This window comes from Oryctolagus cuniculus, chromosome 14 (genome assembly GCF_051225735.1).
Source record: "Oryctolagus cuniculus isolate XC-2025 breed Fujian yellow rabbit chromosome 14, ASM5122573v1, whole genome shotgun sequence".
NCBI lineage: Eukaryota > Metazoa > Chordata > Mammalia > Lagomorpha > Leporidae > Oryctolagus > Oryctolagus cuniculus.
Window position 1 is genome coordinate 16,661,709 of NC_142880.1, and position 14,223 is coordinate 16,675,931.

Genomic DNA, 14,223 nt, shown 5'->3' on the forward strand with positions numbered 1-14,223 from the left:
CTGAAGAAAATTTTTTAAAATATTTTAAAAGATTTTAAAATCTTTTAAAAGATTTTTTAAAAGATTTTAAAATATTTTTTAAAAGATTTAGTTTTTATTTATTTGAAAGGCAGAGTTAAAGAGGAAAAGAGAGAGAGTCAGAGAGAGAGTGAGAGTGAGAGTGAGTGTGAGAGTAAGAGAGAGAGAGAGAACGCTTCCATCCACTGGTTTACTCTCCAAATAGCTGCAGCAGCCATAGTTGGGTCAATCTGAAGCTAGAGGCCAGGAGCTTCTTCTGGGTCTCCCATATGGGGGCAGAGGCCCAAGAACTTGCGCCATCCTCTGCTGCCTTCCCAGGAGCATTAGCAGGGAGGTGGATTGGAAATGGAGCAGCCAGGACTCAAACCAGCACCTATATGGGATGCTGGCACTGCAGGAGGCAGCTTAACCTGCTATGCCACGGCACCAGCCCTGAAGAAAAACTTAAAATTTGAAATACCCATAATGTTTCTGGGTTATGAAAGAGAAAAATTCCAAGAATGAGGGCAATATTGAGGAAACTTTTATAATAAAATGTAAATGGTTCATACAGGTACATCCCCTGGAGGGACACAGTACATGCTCCTCATATTCACAGGCAGATCTTTCAGAACTAACCTTTCTGACACATAGGTATTACTCCCTTAGCAGCTCTTATATGACCAACAGCAAAGCTGTCTGCTCCAAAGTGATAGACAGCATCCTGTCCTTGCAAGACAGAAGTCAGACAACAAAAAGAACCCTGAAGCGTGTGTATTCTGACTTACAAGTGCTACTGACGACTTGGTTATACAACGAAAACTGGACTATTAGGATCATAAGAAATGCAAACTATAGCCTATCTTAAAACCTCATGAACACTGCCCATGAGCATAAGGATTGGCCCTACAGGAATTTAAGGGACTCATTAAAGTGGGACATGCTGACACATATCAAAGAGTTCCCTTCCAGAATCAGATTATTATTGGAGCCAACAGTGGATATTTGAGTGTGCTCACTCAAGGTTACCAGTGGACTTCATATGGACACAGGTGAACTGCAGCCATGCAGCGATGGCTGATCATTAGCATATTATGCTAGCACTCCCTGAGGCATACAGTGACTACAGGGTTCTCCGAGCTACAAAGAAGACAGATAGCAAACAGCTATAAAGCAGATTCTGTAGGGTGAACACTGTGCACACAGCTGGCCAGTGGATAATACCATACCACTACCTGTAGACTGTCTGTAGTTTCAAAGTGTCTCATCCTACCACGATCGCCCATCAAGTTTTGTATTCTCTGGCCTTCACAGTCACATGAACCAATTTCTTAAAATAAATATCTTTGGGGGGAAGGTGATACTGTTGTGCAGAAAGTTAAGCCTCCACCCGCAGTGTCAGCATCACACATGGGTGCCAGTTCAAGGTCTGGCTGCTCCACTTCTAATCCAATTCTCTACTAATGCACCTGAGGAGGTAGCAGAAGATGGCTCAGATACTTGGACCTCTGTACCAATGTGGGAGACCTAGATGAAGTTCCTGGATCCTAGCTTTAGCCTAGCCTAATCCCAGCTATTGTGGATATTTGGGGAGTGAACCAGTGGATGGAAGCTCTCTCTCCTTCTCTCTCTATATCTCTGTCTTTCAAATAAATCTTTAAAAAATAATAAAATAAATGGCTTTGGGTGCACAGAAGTACACACCCTCTTGGTTGTGTTTCTCTGGACAACCCTGACAATTCATTTAGCCTTAGTGTGGTAGACACATCTAATACAGGCAAAAAGATATTAAACACTAAGAGAAGTAACATGTTATATATGCTACAATAAAATTATTTTAAAAGCACATATGAAACACAAAGAGGAGAGAGGTCACTCTACTTTATCTGAGACAGAAAGCTTTCTCAGAGGTTGATCTGAGCTTTAAAGATGAATAAATATTCTTCAGGAAGATGGGGGCAGGGTGGTGAGCACCGCTGGCACCAAATGGTCTCTGTATGAAATATTCAAACACACACACTAGATTATAACCCACAAGCACAGGGTGAGTGAGGATGCGAGCAAGAGAGAAGGCAAGGATGAAGCTAGAGAAATATAAAAGGGCCAACTCATTCATGAATGTTCAGGTAAGACAAGGCAGAGAACTGGAATTTCATTTAATTCTAAATACAGAGCATCTTAATCACAGTTTCAGCTTTAAAAGATACTTCTGATGGAAAGTTAAGAATATGTTCAAAGAGATGGAAATGGTGAAAGCAGAGCTGGCATAGACAGACCAGACACGAGGTACGTGTCTCAGTCAATTCTGGCTGCCATAGTAAAATTCCATAGGCTGGATGGCTTAAACAATAAAATGTGTCTCTCATGGTTCTGGAGCTTAGAAGTCCAAGATCAAGGTGCCTCCCAACTTAATTTCTGGTGAGAGCTTTCTTCCTGGTTTGCAGACGTACACCTTCTTGCTACACCCTCAGAGGGTATCTTCCCTGAATGTGTACAGGTATCTCCCTCTTCTTCTAAGGCCACCAATTCTATCATATTATAACCACTCTTAACCTTAACTACATTTTAAATGCCCCATCTCCGAATACAATTGCATTGGAAGTTAAGGCTTCAAGATAAGAATTTGAGTGAGGGAGCCATAATTCAGTCCACAAAAATAAGGAATTATATTAGTCTAGTTAAGAAATGAATAGGCATAAAGCAACTCATAACAATAAAGAGAGCAAATACACAATGTTAAGGAGCTAAATCGATAAGATCCAGGTCATCAATAAATACAATGAGTGAGGGGCAGGCATTTAACAAAATGCTTAAGGTGCCTGTGTCTCACATCAGAGTACCTGTGTTCAATTCCCAGTTCTGGCTCCTGACTACTACTTTCTATTAATGCAGATCTTGGGAGGCAGCAGTGAAGGCTTAATAATTGAGTCCCTGACATCCAAGTATGGGACCTGAATTAAGTTCCTAGCACCCAGTTCTGGCCCTGGTTTAGCCTGGCTATTGTGGTCATTCAGAGTGTGAACTATTGGACAGAGCTCTCTTAATGACTCTCAAATAAATTCATCAAATGTAAAACATATTTACAATGAAGGAAAGGACCATGAATTGTCTGATTTAAATAACTGGATGAACAGCAGAAATATTAACAGGCAAAGCAGGTCAACGGTCTTGAAGAATCCCAAGGGCTTCAGATTTGATATTGCAGGTCCAGTGATGCACAGAACTGAGAAGTCAAACTGAAAATGAAGGATTATTGAAGATTTAACTACTGAGGACTCAATCATCACTCAAGGGTCTGAGATCTTATTTTACCCTGTTTACAGCTAATCCATTAACCAGCTATTGTTTCATGGATGCTTTAGACACAAGACTCAGGTCAGAGACAAAGAACTTTGCTAATCACCGCACAGCACAAGCCCATTTACGTTGGTTCCCTGCACCCCATCTTCCCTGGGGGAACAAGAGATAAACCCAGATACATGCTGCTCACACAATGTAAAGCTATGGAATACCAAACCTAATACCATTTTATACCAAGCTGTAAGCAAGCCTGTTCTTTGTTCAAGAAAGAAGTATTATTGTTTCCCTCAAGACTGCTTGCTACAAATATAACTCTGAGAAAAGCCCCAGGTGAAAAATCAGTCAGGGCCTTGCAAACTTGCTATCTCCAGTAAGACATGTAGGAGCAGGAGAGACTCATGGAACTCTGTCTTTCACAATGCTCACCTGTCAATTTTATTCCCTCCTTGACCTCAATACAGTAGAGCCAGCTCCAGGCATAATACCTAAGGTAAAATATTAAGTAAGTGCATCTAAAAAAATGGAACAAATTATTTTTTAAATTTTTATTATAATAAACAGAACAGATTTTATGTATTTCATAGGTACAATTCTAAGAAGATAACCATACTTTCTCCCTCCCTCTCTCTCCTTCATCCCTTTCATTTTTAATTTTTGCAAAAAGATAATTTCAATCCACTCTATAATCACAAGCTTAATGAACCACTAACCATAATATTCAAAAAGTAAAAAAAAGACCACAGTTCCAGAGGAGTATAAACAAGGGCTAAAAACAACAATGCAATCACAAGATGTCTGTTTTATTCCTATACATTTTTGTATATTCTAAATTAACTACCACACATCAGAGAAAACATAAGATACTTATCTTTTTGGGACTGGCTTATTTCAATAAGCATGATAGTTCTTGGTTCCATCATTTTGTTATAAAAGATAGGATTTCATTCTTTTTTAAGACTGAGTAGTATTCCACAGTGTGTGTGTGTGTGTGTGTGTGTGTGTGTGTGTGTATCACATTTTCTTTATCCAGTCATCATTTATGGACATATGGCTTGATTTCATACCTTAGCTAGTGTGAATTGAGCTGCAGTAAACATGGGGGTAACAGATAACTCTTTGATATGCTGATTTCATCAAGATCATACAAGCGCTAGCAGAGCTGCTGTAGCTCCAGGGGAAAGTACAGCTGGCCCTCTGTATCTATAGGTTCTGCAAATGCATATTCAACTAGCCATCAATGGAGAATATTATTTCTTTAAAAAACCTACATCTGCACTGATCAGATTTCTTTTTCATTATTCCCCAAACAATACAGTATAACAACTATTTATATTGTATTAGGTATTATAGGTAATCTACAGATGATTTAAAGTAATATAGGAGAATTACAGAGGTGATATGCAAATACTACGACATTTTTATTCGAGGGCTTTGGACACCTACAGATTTTGGTATCCCAGGGTGCCTGGAACCAATTCCAGTGAACATTGAGGTATGAATGTACTCCAAATCCTAGTAATGGAAGAGTCCAAAATAAAATAGTAGTGTCAAGAACACTAATATGAAGGCTGCCAATGAACTACAGTCTTCTTTCTTCTCAATATTTACTTTTGAAGTTTTTTAAACATACAGGAAAGCTGAAAAAAGAGTACAATAAACACCTGTACACTTACAACTTTGATTGAAGAACTGTTAACATTTTGTCATATATGCTTCCTTTTATTTATGGGGTTTTTTTTCTTTATCAAGAAACATTTAAAAATAACTTATTGCCATCCTGAATTTCTCTCTAAATAGTATACATGTATCTCCTAAGAATAATATCTTCCTATATAACCATAATCCCATTATCTTACTCAAGAAAATTAAAAATATGTCTTCTGCCAAAAAAGGCATAGGTTGTTTGTGTTGTTGTTCTTATACATTATTAGGTTTTGAACCAAAATTCCCTCAAAGTTCACAAATTGTATTAGCGGTTTTAGCTCCCTGGTTGCTTTCACATACAACCATCTCCCTGGCCTGCAAGAAGGTCATGTTAATGTTTTTAATGACATTCACTTTTTGATGAGCCCAAACCAATTGTCTTTAGTATGAAACATGTCATTGATCTGATTATGACCTTGTGGTGTCATTTAACTTTTCATCTATTCTCCACATTTCATGAAAATTCAAAGATACTGAAAAGACATAATAAAGTCACATTCAACTAATATAACAAGAATATTCCTAGGTATTGCAGTGTGCTTCAAATTGCATCTCCTCAGAAAACACATAATGCAAAGTTGTTCTGTTACTAATGATAGCAACTTTGTTCACTCAGGTAAAGTGCTGGCAGCTGGTTCTCTATTTTAAGGAACATATTTTCCCCTTTAGAATTGTAGAACTATGTCAGGTTACACTTTGGTAGTATGCAAACATTCTATTCCCTCACATCCTTTTGCCTAAAGGAACCAACATCCATCAAAGATCCTTATCTGAATCAATTACTTCATTGAGGGGTTGTCTATTGGTTTTCTATTTTAATAGTAACAAACAACACAATTTAGTATCTCAAAATTTATAGCTCAAAAATCTGATTGGTTTCTAAATTTCAGAAGGCCAAAATCAATGTTAGTCAGCTAGGTCCTTATCAAGAGGTTCTCAAAAAACAAAGAAGCTGCTTCTAAAATAATTCAGATTACTGGCAAAATCCAGTTTATTACAACTGTAAAACTGAGATCCACATTTCCTAGCTAGTTGTCAGGTGGAGGACACTGTCATGTGCTAGAAGCCTTTCTCTAGTCCTTGCCAGCATGTGCCATGGGCTCCTTTATCACAGTGTCATCAGTAGTACGCTGAATCTTTCTCATGCTTGGAATCTCTCGTTTCCCATTCTTCTGCTACAGTTCTGCAAATGACTCTTGTGCCTTCTGCTTTGAATGGCTTATTTGATTGAAATATTGAGTCCACTTGAGCAATTCAGAATAATCTCATATCTTCCGGTCAGTTGACTGGTACCCTTACTTACAAATACAGGTGCAAAATCCTTTCACAGCAGGACCTAGATTGTGGTCAAGTGAATATGCAAGAAACGGGAATTTTAGGGGAACATCTTTAAGAAGTATGCCTACCACATGGCACAAAATGGCAATTTTGCTGAGAGTATCATATTTTTGCTCTCGCTAGTCCCTATTCTTTGATAAAGAAGAAGGCTACTCCTTCGTCAACTGTAAATAAGCTACAGTTCTTCAGAAAAAGGCTGCTTACTTCTTTTGACTACCAATTTTCATCTGAGGATGTCAAATTAGTTATATCTCTATAAGAGATTCAGGTCTTGTGACTATTTATTAAATTCCACAATCAACTGGAATCTTTACTCTCAAATTCTCCTGAAAGAATCCCTTTCAGGATGGTTCATTTGTCCTTTCCACATGCTTCCATTACACTGAAGTGAGCGTTCTAGCAAACATGATGTCCTAGGCCCCTCTGATAGTTTCCAGTTCTAAATCTAGAATCAGCCCTTTCTTCAACCGTCCTGGCTCCTTTGACTCACCAATGCATTTAGAAACCAAGATCCTGCCCTACGTGCACTCAATACCACAAGAGAGTATTTCCAGGCCCTTACAGTGAGTTATATTTTCAAAACATGAGGAGTTTGTAGTGGTATTTTCTTTTTTAAAAAAAAAGATTTATTTATTTATTTGAAAGTCAGAGTTACACAGAGAGAGGAGAGGGAGGCAGAGAGAGAGAGGTCTTCCGTTCAATGGTTCACTCCCCAGATGGCTGCAACAGCCAGAGCTGTGCCGATCCGAAGCCAGGAGCCAGGAGCTTATTCAGGGTCTCCCACACAGGTACAGGGGCCCAAGGACTTGGGCCATCTTCTACTGCTTTCCCAGGCCATAGCAGAGAGCTGGATCGGAAGTGGAACAGCCAGGACTCGAACCGGCGTCCATATGGGATGCCAGCGCTTCAGGCCAGGGCGTTAACCCACTGAGCCACAGTGCCGGCCCCTGTAGTGGTATTTTCAAAATCTAATTTTTACCCTGTAGGGTTTTCTTATACTATTATTTTATATCTCTTTTTGCTAATCTCAAAAATTTGGGTACATAATTACATTTATAAATTTATTCATTTGCTTTAATATACCATTTTAATTTTAATCATAAAATTGTTTCAGAATTATTATGCCAATATCACTGTAACAAACTACTGAATAACTGTAATATTTAACTGGCCATCCTTTTTATCCCTCAAATAAAAGGGAAAATGCACCTGTAATTCAGTAAGATACTGGCAGTTTCCAGGGATAACAGTTTCGCACACCCACCACCACCATACCCAAGGTGCTACTTCTCCACAGCCTCATTACGAAATGAGGCTAAATATTACAGGTGAAGACCATTTGCAGTGCTTTCGCTGTGAACTTCATGCCTTTTAGCCATGTATTTTATGGAGTTTGAGGAAATAATTTTTTACAGTAGTTTTTGGGTTTTTTTTTTTCCCTCTATTTTCTTCTAACTTTTTAAAAGAGCAAGTAGTCTTTCCAAAGTTTCTTTGTATCTAATAAAGAAGCTATTCCAGGTTCATAGCATTCATTTGTTTTACCAGACCGGAATCAAGCAAAAACAAAAACAAAAACCCACTCTGGTTGTTTTAATTGAAAATGGCATTTCAAACCCACAACCTTTGCTAATAGGTTGGTATTTCCAAGCCTGCTTCAGGGTTGGGAATTCATATTTCATTTTTTTGCATTTAGATTGATTCTGGGATACACTCTGATAATGAATAAACTTTTATATTATTACAAGTGAGTAATAATTACTATAAATTCCTTTTTCCTGATACATGAGTGTACCTTTACATAAACTATATTTCCATCTATATGCGGGCCTTCTGGCTTTACCCTCTGTTCAGTCGTTCTGTCTATCTGTTCCTATATCAACGCCACATGTTTCCAGTAGGCATACAGTTTTTCTCAACAACAGCAGACAAAAAAAATTTCGCTGGCTAGTTTTTGAATTCTAAAATGTCTAATTACTAGGGCCTGAGCTTGTGGTGTAGCAGGTTCAGCCACTGCCTGCAACTCTAGCATGCCATATGAGTGCTGATTCACGTCCAGTCTGCTCCACTTCCAATCCACCTCCCTGATAATGAGCCTGAGAAAGCACTAGAAGGTACCTGGAGCCCTGCCATCATATGCAAGAACCAGATGGAGTTCCAGGCTCTTGACTTTGGCACAGCAGAGCCCTAGCTGATGTGGTCATTAGGGGGCTGAACCAGTGAATAAAATCTTTCTCTGTGTCTCTCTATCCCTCTCTGTAATTCTTTCAAATAAGTAAATAGTACTTAAAATATTGGTTGAGTATCAATAATCATTTATATTACTGTTCTTGACATTAAATTGCAATTAATCAGCTGAATATGGCCACTAAAAAAATCTAAGATACCACTGACCTACATTCCTTTGTTTTTATTTTTAAAATTTATTTATTTGGAGGGCAGAAAGAGAGACAGAGAGAAAGGTATCTTCCATCCACTGGAAATGGCCATCCAAATGGCCATAACAGCAAGTGCTGGGCCAAGTCAGTGCCTGGAACCTAGAACTCCAACCAGGTCTCCCATGTGGTGGGCAGGGACCAAAGCACATGGACCATCATCTGCTGCCTTCCCACTCACCTCAGCAGGGAGCTGGATCAGAAGCAGAGCAGCCAGAACTCACACCAGTGCCCTAAGGGATGCTGGAATCAGAGGCGGCAGCCCTACCCGCTGAGCCACAATGCCAGTCTCTGGCCTACATTCTTCAATAAATCTCTTTTTCAAAATGCAGTATTTTTATTTTTCAGTAATTGCCACTACTTTACAAGACCTATACTAATTTTAACCCAGGAGGAAAAACATAAATCCTTAGCTGTTTATGTACCTGTCATCTTATCTACTAATAAAGAGTCAAGCTTATAAGAGTATCTAATTATTGCTATTCTTATTTAACACATTAACAACTTATTAATTATTTAAAAGGCTATCAAGATATATGTCAAAGAAAATGCAGTGCCACAAATTAGGTAAGAAATCCATCTATAATTTCTGCTGGATTATCAACTCTACAATTACTAGTATCAGCATGCCAGAGATAACTCACAGATTTTTCACACGTTATGTGCTATCTCTACCACCTTGTTTACTAATCACATGATAGCTGTTCTAGTCTTTCTGGTTAAGCCTCACAGCATAGTTTCTTGGCATTCAGCTCCAGTATATACAGACTAGAGGCTTCTATTTTGAAAATTACCCTTTCGAGGCCTGCCCTGTGAGGTACCAGGCTGAACCTCCCCCTGTGGTGCCATCATCCCACATGGGCACCAGTTCATGTTCCAACTGCTCCTCTTCTGATCCAGCTCTCTGCTTAGGCCTGGGAAAGCAGCAGAAGATGGCCCAAGTGCTTGTGCCCCTGTACCCACATGGGAGACCCAGAAGAAGCTCCTGGCTCCTGGCTTTGGATCTGCCCAGCTCTGGCTGTTGTTGCCGTTTGGCAAGTGAACCAGCGGTTAGAAGACCTTTCTCTGCCTCTGTCTGTAACTCTACTTCTCAAATAAATAAAAATCTAAAAAAAGACAAATAAAATTACTCTTTCACACTACTATCCCACCTCCTTAGCCAACAGTATCTTCAAATTTAGAGGAATTATCCAACCTTATTAAGGGGCATGTGTTTTTTTTCAGACTATATGTGGATAGTATAAAATATATATGTATTAGCAAAAGCACTTGTTTGACTATAAAAATGTAACTGTGTGAATGGGAAGAGTGTTCTTTTGTGTATTATGGCACTGTATACTAAAACAAACTGACAACTCAGTTTATTTTACTTACATAATAAGTTTAATTTACATAGAAATGATAGAACACTTCAGGAGCAGGTCTTAAAAACAATTTCTGCTGAATGACTGCTATAATAATCTCCTTAAGAGAGAAATAAACATAAACTAAAACAGCAGTCGTGAAACACATAGTAGCTTTCAGCTAAAAAAACTCCGTATTCAGTAGGAACCTAAAAACTAAAAAAAAGAAGGGGATTTTGTTTGGATCGCTGGTTGAAGTCAAATCTGGTGTCTGAAAACGTCAATCTAAAGTAAATCAGAAGTTGTTTCTTAAGGCAGGTTCCTTGGGCAGTAAAGTCAAATTTGCACCATCTCTGAATCCTTCCCTATTGCTGCCGACAAGGAGAGTCTCTGTTCAGGACTTGGTGAGACACTTCCACAGGCTCTCCATGGAACTAGAGATATTTTTTGGTAACATAAAGTACAAAGTTATTTCTAGAGTTTAAATACAAAGGTTTATTTGTATTCTTAGGGACTGTGGAAACTATTCAAGAACTCAGATTTCCTAAACTCTAATAATAAAAGTCTGAAATTTGTGAAGGTTAAAATTTTCTAACATGTCACAAATACATTCTATTTTTACCAAATAATTTTAATGAACAAAGCCTAAATAGGTTGGAATTTCTAGGTCCTCAATGGGAATTGAAAAAACAAAAACTGTTTAATTCCAAAAACAGGAAAATTATCATTATTTCTTTTCTTCGAATAAGAAAATACACATTTTAATGTTTATATTCCTAATATTGAGAAATTCTCTAACATACATAGATTCAGAATTTACACTAAACAGTTTATATATTTCTATCATACTCACTTGTTATTCAACAAATATAATGAAGATACAGTTTTCCCCAATTGCTTAAAGACATGTACTAAAACAGTAATATATAATGACAGCATAAGAGGAATATAGCAAAATCATAGTTCCCCTAACAGCATCACCTTTTCAAATTTTTAAAATTTATTTGCTTAAAAGGCAGAGACAAAGATATCTCATTTACTGGATCACTCCCTAAATATCCAGTTGTTCACTTCCCAAGTGCCCACAACAGCTATGCAAATCCAGAACTCAAACTTTCACAAAAGCGTCATGGACCCAACTATTTGAGTCATTATCCGCTGCTTCCTAGAGTGAGCATTAGCAGGTAGTTCAGGCACAACACAGGACTCAGGCATCCCAATTGGTATATGAACTGCTACGCCAAATGCCCACCCCACTGTAATGTTTTACTCCATTTTCTTATTCATTTTTAATTTCAGTCTCACCAAATGGCATTCATCTTTAAAGCCACCTTAATTTTTTTTTTATTTTTCGCATAAGAAAGGAAGAAAATGAGAATGGGCAGGAAAAATAATTAAGAGAGAAGGACTGTAGCACAGATGAGGGACTGCTACTTAAAGAAGGAGACATGTGAGCCAATACCAGAAGACAGATTAGAGGTGGAGTAAGGAAGGGCATTTCAAAAGGAAGAAACAATATAAAGAACAGAGTGTGGGGGCCGGTGGCACAGCGGATTAAGGCCCTGGCCTGAGGCGCTGGCATCCCATGTGGACACCAGTTCGAGACACAGCTGCTCCACTTCTGATCCAGCTCTCCGCTATGGCCTGGGAAAGCAGTAGGAGATGGCCCAAGTCCTTGGGCCCCTGCACCCACACGGAAGACCCAGAAGAAGCTCCTGGCTCCTGGCTTCAGATCGGCAAAGCTCTGGCTGTTGCAGCCACCTAGGGAGTGAACCAGCTGATGGAAGACCTCTCTCTCTCTCTGCCTCCCTCTCCTCTCTCTGTGTAACTCTGATTTTAAAATAAATAAATAAATCTTTAAAAAAAAAAAACAGTGCATAAATAAAGGATAGTAAATTGGTTAACATGAAGGAATGGCTCAGAAATTAAGTAAATTAAAGAATATAAAAGAGAAAATAGGTCCACAGATGCTTTAATCCCATTATAATGAACTCTAAACTAATTAAGTATTGTGAAAACTGTGTCATTATTGATACATAGCTAGAACTCATATAACTCAAGCATAAGATGTAGAAAGTGAAATTCAATCAATAATCAATCACCAACAGTGATATTATTAACAAAAACAAGTACCCCAAGTATGGTATGTAAAGAAAATGAATAATAATCAGACTTTCACTCTCCAACATCTGGATTTTTTTAAAGATTTATTTATTTACTTATTTGAAAGTCAGAGTTACAGAGAGGGAGAGACAGGGAAGAAAGAGAGAGAGAGATCTTCCATCTGCTGATTCACTCCCCAGATGGCCACAATGGCCAGGGCTATGCCAGGCCGATACAGGAGCCAGGAGTTTCATCTGGGTCTCCCATATGGGTGGCAGGGGTCCAAACGCTTGGGCCATATTCTGCTTCTTTTCCCAGGCACACTAGCAGGGAGCTGGATAGGAAGTGGAGCAGCAGGGACACAAACCTAGTGCCCATATGGGATGCTGATGTCGCAGGTGGTGGCTTTACGGGTACTCCACAACGCCAGCCCCCAACCTCTGGATTTTTTGCTGTGCTTAGTTTTATGTTGGGAAATTATGTTTACTATTGAGTAATATGTTGGGGAAAGAGAAAAGATTGGTACTTGAAGCTAAGGAGTCCAGTGACCCAAATTTAAGAAAAACTGCATCAAAAATTTAGTGCTGTAATTCAGAGTGACAGCATGGGTCAACTTGATCATGAACACAAGTGTGAATGCAGGCACAGGACATGGTAATGTAGGTAACACAGAATATGCTCTCTATATAAATAATCATCAAAGTGAAAAATCAAAATATTTTTATTCTCATGGAGTAAGGTCATCCAGGAAAAAAAAATCTGTGACACTCTATATGTCAAAATAATTAGGTATGTGATCCCAGGAAAAAGGAATCATTTATATGAGGGAGGATTAAATAGGACTGGATTTTGATTTCAGATAATTTGGAGGATACAAGTTGACATAATATGATGCATAGGGCAAAAAGGACAAGATAGGTTTGAAAAATAGCAACCTGTGCGAGTGAGCTAGTACACATGACTTATGGGAAGGAGTAAAATAAAGCTTATTTAAAAACAAACAAATACTATGAAAAATTCAAAACATGTTCCTCTAATTTTAAGAGAAATATACAATAATAATCATTTATAGTCACTCTACCATGCAACAAAATACCAGAATTTTTACTCCTATCTAACTATAACTTAGTACTCATTAACCAATCTTTCCCCATCCCCTTCACCCTCCCACTCTCCCCAGTCTCTGGTACCAACCATTATATTTTCTTTTTAAACTTAAGTTTTACAAGTTTCATCTATTTCAATATATACAGATTAATGAACACAGTGATACTTCCTACCCTACCCTCCAGCCTGCCCATGCTCCAACCCTTCTTCTTCCCTCTCCGGTTCCCATTCTTCATTTTCACAAAGACCTACTGCCAGTTTACTTAATGATCGTAAGGTTAACCCTACACTAAGCAGAGAGTTCAAAAAACAGTAAGAAGGAAAAAACACTGTTCCTCAACAGAAGAGACAAGGGCTATAAAAAATCATCAAATCGCAAAATGTCCATTTCACTGCAATACATTACATTTCAGGTACTCTATTAGTTACCCCAGAGCAAACATTTATCTGGTTTTGGGGACTGCCTTATTTCACTAAGTATAATGGTTTCCAGTCGCATTCATTTTGTTGCAAAAACAGGAGATATTTGAAAGGCAGATTTACGGCAGTAAGAGGGAGAGACAGAAAGAGAGGCCTATCCACAGGTTCACTCCCCAAATGGCCCCAATGGCTGGAGTGGGCCAATCTGAAACCAAGAGCCAGGAGCTTTTTCTGGGTCTCCCACGTGGGTGCAGGGGCCCAAACGCTTGGGCCATCTTCCACTGTTTTCCCAGGCCATAGGCAAAGAGCTGGATAGAAAGAGGAGCAGCCAGGACATGAACGTGCACCCATATGGGATGCCAGCGCTGCAGGCAGAGTTTTAATCTACTGTGCTACAGAGCTAGCCCCACCATTATATTCTTGTCTTCCATAAGATTAACTCTTTTCTGATTCCACATGTAAGCAAGATCATGCAGTTC

The 14,223-nt window shown here is 38.7% G+C and overlaps 1 protein-coding gene across 11 annotated transcripts in view; it reads right to left on the minus strand.

Annotated features, from left to right (window-relative positions):
- ARB2A (ARB2 cotranscriptional regulator A) overlaps positions 1-14,223 on the minus strand; it is a 466,145-nt gene that overhangs the window by 391,031 nt on the left and 60,891 nt on the right. Inside the window, exon 1 of one of the 11 annotated variants that reach the window (XM_089313039.1) lies at positions 3,724-3,782. The exons of the other annotated variants lie outside the window; for them this stretch is intronic. The gene's annotated coding sequence lies outside the window, so the exon portion shown is untranslated. Of the gene's footprint in view, positions 1-3,723; positions 3,783-14,223 lie in introns of those variants that run through there. 11 annotated transcript variants of the gene reach the window in all.